Raw genomic sequence first — 6,000 nt, 5'->3', positions numbered from 1 at the left:
CATGCTGACAGTGCTCATTGTGGCAGTGCTCATGGTGACAGTACCGATGAGGCCAGTGATTATGGTGACGGTGTAAACAGTGGCTGTGCTCATGGAGATAGTGCTCACGGTGACCATGCCCATGATGACAGTGCGCAGGGTGACAGTGCTCACGGGGAAAGTGCCAATGATAACATTAACCATGGTGATAGTGCCCCTGGTGACATGGCACACAGTGACATTGCTCATGGTGATAGTGCCTTTGGTGACAGTGCTCATGGTGGAGTTGCCCATCCTGACAATGCTCATGGTGACATTGAACTTCGAGATAGTACCCATGTTGACAGTGCCCATGGTGACGTGCTCATGTTGACAGTGCTCACAGTGATAGTGCCCATGGTGACATTGCCAAGAGTGACAGTGCCCATGCTGACAGTTCTCATTGTGATAGTGCCCATGGTGACAGTGCACATGGTGATACTTGCAATGGTGACAGTGCTCATGGTGACAGCGCTCATGGTTGCAGTACCCATGGTGACAGTGCTCAAAATGACAGTGACAGTGGTGGCAGTGACCATGGTGACAGTGCCCACGGTGACATTGCCTATAGTGACACTTCTCACAGTGACATTGCCCATGGTGACAGGGCTCATGTTGACGTGCTCATATTGACAGTGCTCACAGCGATAATGTCCATGGTGACATTGCCCATGGTGGAATTGCACACAATGCCATTTCCAACAGTGACAGTGCTCACGCTGAGAGTTGTCATTGTGATAGTGCCCATGGTGACAGTGCACATGGTCATACTGCCAATGGTTAAATTACTCATGGTGACAGTACTCATGGTTGCAGTACCCATGGTGACAGTGCTCAAAATGGCAGTTCCCATGGTGACATTGCCCATGGTGACATTGCCTATGGTGACACTTCTCACGGTGACATTTCCCATGGTGACATGGCTCATGGTGACACACCACATTGTGCCAGTGCCCATGGTGACAGTGTTCACAGTGAAAGTGCTCATGGTAATACTGTTTACTTTGAGAGTGCCCAAGGTGAAAATACACATGGTGACATTACTCATTGAGAAATTGCCCATGGTTACAATTCTCATAGCAACAGTTGTGGTGACAGTGCTCATGGTGGCACTGCCCTGGGTGACAGTGCTCGTGGTGTCAGTGCTCATGGTGACAGTGCTCATGATGAGAGTGCCTATGTTGTTAATTCCCATGGTGACACTTCTCACAGTGACACTGACAATGGTTACAGGTCACATGTTGGCCGTGCCCTTGGTGACAGTGCCCATGCAGACAGTACTTATGGTGACAGTGTTATCGGTGATAGTGCCCATGGTGAGAGTGCACATGGTGGTAGTGCACATGGTGGCACTGAAAAATGGTGACAGGGCTCATGGTGACAGTGCTCACGGTAAAAACCCATGCTGACAGTACTCACAGAGACACTGCTCATAGTGGCAGTAACCATGGTGACAGTTCGCACAGTGACAGTGCCCACTGTAGGAGTGCCCATGGAGACATTGCTCATGGTGACACTGACCACGGTGACATTGCCTATGGTGACAGTGCTCATGGTGACAGAGCCCAAGTTGACTCTGACCACAGTGAGAATGCTCACGGTGATAGTGCCAATCGTGACAGCACTCATGTTGACAGCACGCATTGTGCAAGGTGCCATGGTGACAGTGACCATGGTGAGAGATCTCACGGTGATAGCACTCACGGTAATAGTCCTGATGGTGACAGTGCAAATGGTGACAATACAGAGGGTGACAGTACTCATGGTGAAAATACCCATGCTAGCAGTTCTCATAGTGACAGTGCTCATGGGGGATGTGCCCATGCTGACAGTGCTCATTGTGGCAGTGCTCATGGTGACAGTACCAATGAGGCCAGTGATTATGGTGATGGTGTTCACAGTGGCTGTGCTCATGGAGATAGTGCTCACGGTGACCGTGCCCATGATGACAGTGCCCAGGGTGACAGTGCTCACGGGGAAAGTGCCAATGATAACATTAACCATGGTGATAGTGCCCCTGGTGACACGGCCCACAGTGACATTGCTCATGGTGATAGTGCCATTGGTGACAGTGCTCACGGTGAAGTTGCCCATCCTGACAATGCTCATGGTGACATTGACCTTCGAGATAGTACCCATGTTGACAGTGCCCATGGTGACGTGCTCATGTTGACAGTGCTCAAAGTGATAGTGCCCATGGTGACATTGCCAAGAGTTACAGTGCCCATGCTGACAGTTCTCATTGTGATAGTGCCCATGGTGACAGTGCACATGGTGATACTTGCAATGGTGACAGTGCTCATGGTGACAGCGCTCATGGTTGCAGTACCCATGGTGAGAGTGCTCAAAATGACAGTGACAGTGGTGGCAGTGACCATGGTGACAGTGCCCACGGTGACATTGCCTATAGTGACACTTCTCACGGTGACATTGCTCATGGTGACAGGGCTCATGTAGACGTGCTCATATTGACAGAGCTTGCAGTGATAGTGCCCATGGTGACATTGCCCATGGTGGAATTGCACACAATGCCAGTTCCCACAGTGACAGTGCTCATGCTGAGAGTTGTCATGGTGATAGTGCCCATGGGGACAGTGCACATGGTCATACTGCCAATGGTGACAGTACTCCTGGTTGCAGTACCCATGGTGACAGTGTGCAAAATGGCATTTCCCATGGTGACATTGCCCATGGTGACATTGCCTATGGTGACACATCTCACGGTGACATTTCCCATGGTGACATTGCTCAAGGTGACACACGACATTGTGCCAGTGCCCATGGTGACAGTGCACATTGTGATACTCGCAATGGTGACAGTGCTCATCGTGACAGCGCTCATGGTGGCAGTACCCAAGGTGACAGTGCTCACAGTGACAGTGCGCACTGTATGAGTGCCCATGTTGACAGTGCTCATGGTGACACTGACCATGGTGACATTGCCTATGTTGGCAGTGCTCATGGTGACAGTGCCCATGGTGAGACTGACCACAGTGAGAATGCTCACAGTGATAGTGCCAATGGTGCCAGCACTCATGTTGACAGCCTCCATTGTGCAAGGTGCCATGGTGACAGTGACCATGGTGAGAGATCTCATGGTGATAGCGCTCACGGTAATAGTCCTCATGGTGACAGTGCAAATGGTGACAATACACAGGGTGACAGTACACATGGTGAAAATACCCATGGTAGCAGTTCTCATAGTGACAGTGCTCATGGGGGATGTGCCCATGCTGACAGTGCTCATTGTGGCAGTGCTCATGGTGACAGTACCGATGAGGCCAGTGATTATGGTGATGGTGTTCACAGTGGCTGTGCTCATGGAGATAGTGCTCACGGTGACCGTGCCCATGATGACAGTGCCCAGGGTGACAGTGCTCACGGGGAAAGTGCCAATGATAACATTAACCATGGTGATAGTGCCCCTGGTGACACGGCCCACAGTGACATTGCTCATGGTGATAGTGCCATTGGTGACAGTGCTCACGGTGAAGTTGCCCATCCTGACAATGCTCATGGTGACATTGACCTTCGAGATAGTACCCATGTTGACAGTGCCCATGGTGACGTGCTCATGTTGACAGTGCTCAAAGTGATAGTGCCCATGGTGACATTGCCAAGAGTGACAGTGCCCATGCTGACAGTTCTCATTGTGATAGTGCCCATGGTGACAGTGCACATGGTGATACTTGCAATGGTGACAGTGCTCATGGTGACAGCGCTCATGGTTGCAGTACCCATGGTGACAGTGCTCAAAATGACAGTGACAGTGGTGGCAGTGACCATGGTGACAGTGCCCACGGTGACATTGCCTATAGTGACACTTCTCACAGTGACATTGCCCATGGTGACAGGGCTCATGTTGACGTGCTCATATTGACAGTGCTCACAGCGATAATGTCCATGGTGACATTGCCCATGGTGGAATTGCACACAATGCCATTTCCAACAGTGACAGTGCTCACGCTGAGAGTTGTCATGGTGATAGTGCCCATGGTGACAGTGCACATGGTCATACTGCCAATGGTTAAATTACTCATGGTGACAGTACTCATGGTTGCAGTACCCATGGTGACAGTGCTCAAAATGGCAGTTCCCATGGTGACATTGCCCATGGTGACATTGCCTATGGTGACACTTTTAACGGTGACATTTCCCATGGTGACATGGCTCATGGTGACACACCACATTGTGCCAGTGCCCATGGTGACAGTGTTCACAGTGAAAGTGCTCATGGTAATACTGTTTACTTTGAGAGTGCCCAAGGTGAAAATACACATGGTGACATTACTCATTGAGAAATTGCCCATGGTTACAATTCTCATAGCAACAGTTGTGGTGACAGTGCTCATGGTGGCACTGCCCTGGGTGACAGTGCTCGTGGTGTCAGTGCTCATGGTGACAGTGCTCATGATGAGAGTGCCTATGTTGTTAATTCCCATGGTGACACTTCTCACAGTGACACTGACAATGGTTACAGGTCACATGTTGGCCGTGCCCTTGGTGACAGTGCCCATGCAGACAGTACTTATGGTGACAGTGTTATCGGTGATAGTGCCCATGGTGAGAGTGCACATGGTGGTAGTGCACATGGTGGCACTGAAAAATGGTGACAGGGCTCATGGTGACAGTGCTCACGGTAAAAACCCATGCTGACAGTACTCACAGAGACACTGCTCATAGTGGCAGTAACCATGGTGACAGTTCGCACAGTGACAGTGCCCACTGTAGGAGTGCCCATGGAGACATTGCTCATGGTGACACTGACCACGGTGACATTGCCTATGGTGACAGTGCTCATGGTGACAGAGCCCATGTTGACTCTGACCACAGTGAGAATGCTCACGGTGATAGTGCCAATGGTGACAGCACTCATGTTGACAGCACGCATTGTGCAAGGTGCCATGGTGACAGTGACCATGGTGAGAGATCTCACGGTGATAGCACTCACGGTAATAGTCCTGATGGTGACAGTGCAAATGGTGACAATACAGAGGGTGACAGTACTCATGGTGAAAATACCCATGCTAGCAGTTCTCATAGTGACAGTGCTCATGGGGGAAGTGCCCATGCTGACAGTGCTCATTGTGGCAGTGCTCATGGTGACAGTACCGATGAGGCCAGTGATTATGGTGATGGTGTTCACAGTGGCTGTGCTCATGGAGATAGTGCTCACGGTGACCGTGCCCATGATGACAGTGCCCAGGGTGACAGTGCTCACGGGGAAAGTGCCAATGATAACATTAACCATGGTGATAGTGCCCCTGGTGACACGGCCCACAGTGACATTGCTCATGGTGATAGTGCCTTTGGTGACAGTGCTCATGGTGAAATTGCCCTTCCTGACAATGCTCATGGTGACATTGCCCTTCGAGATAGTACCCATGTTGACAGTGCCCATGGTGACGTGCTCATGTTGACAGTGCTCACAGTGATAGTGCCCATGGTGACATTGCCCATGGTGGAAGTGCCCACGGTGCCCTTGCCAACAGTGACAGTGCCCACGCTGACAGTTCTCATTGTGATAGTGCCCATGGTGACAGTACACATGGTGATAATCGCAATGGTGACAGTGCTCATGGTGACAGTGCTCATGGTTGCAATACCCATGGTGACAGTGCTCAAAATGACAGTGACAGTGGTGGCAGTGACCATGGTGACAGTGCCCACGGTGACATCGCCTATAGTGACACTTCTCACGGTGAAATTGCCAATGGTGATAGGGCTCATGTTGACGTGCTTATATTGACAGTGCTCACAGTGATAGTGCCCATGGTGACATTGCCCATGGTGGAATTGCACACAATGCCAGTTCCCACAGTGACAGTGCTCACGCTGAGAGTTGTCATGGTGATAGTGCCCATGGTGACAGTGCACATGGTCATACTGCCAATGGTGACAGTACTCATGGTTGCAGTACCCATGGTGACAGTGTGCAAAATGGCATTTCCCATGGTGACATTGCCCATGGTGACATTGCCT

Source organism: Mesoplodon mirus (assembly GCF_964341445.2).
Source record: "Mesoplodon mirus genome assembly, chromosome: 1".
NCBI lineage: Eukaryota > Metazoa > Chordata > Mammalia > Artiodactyla > Ziphiidae > Mesoplodon > Mesoplodon mirus.
This window is presented reverse-complemented; position numbering follows the sequence as displayed.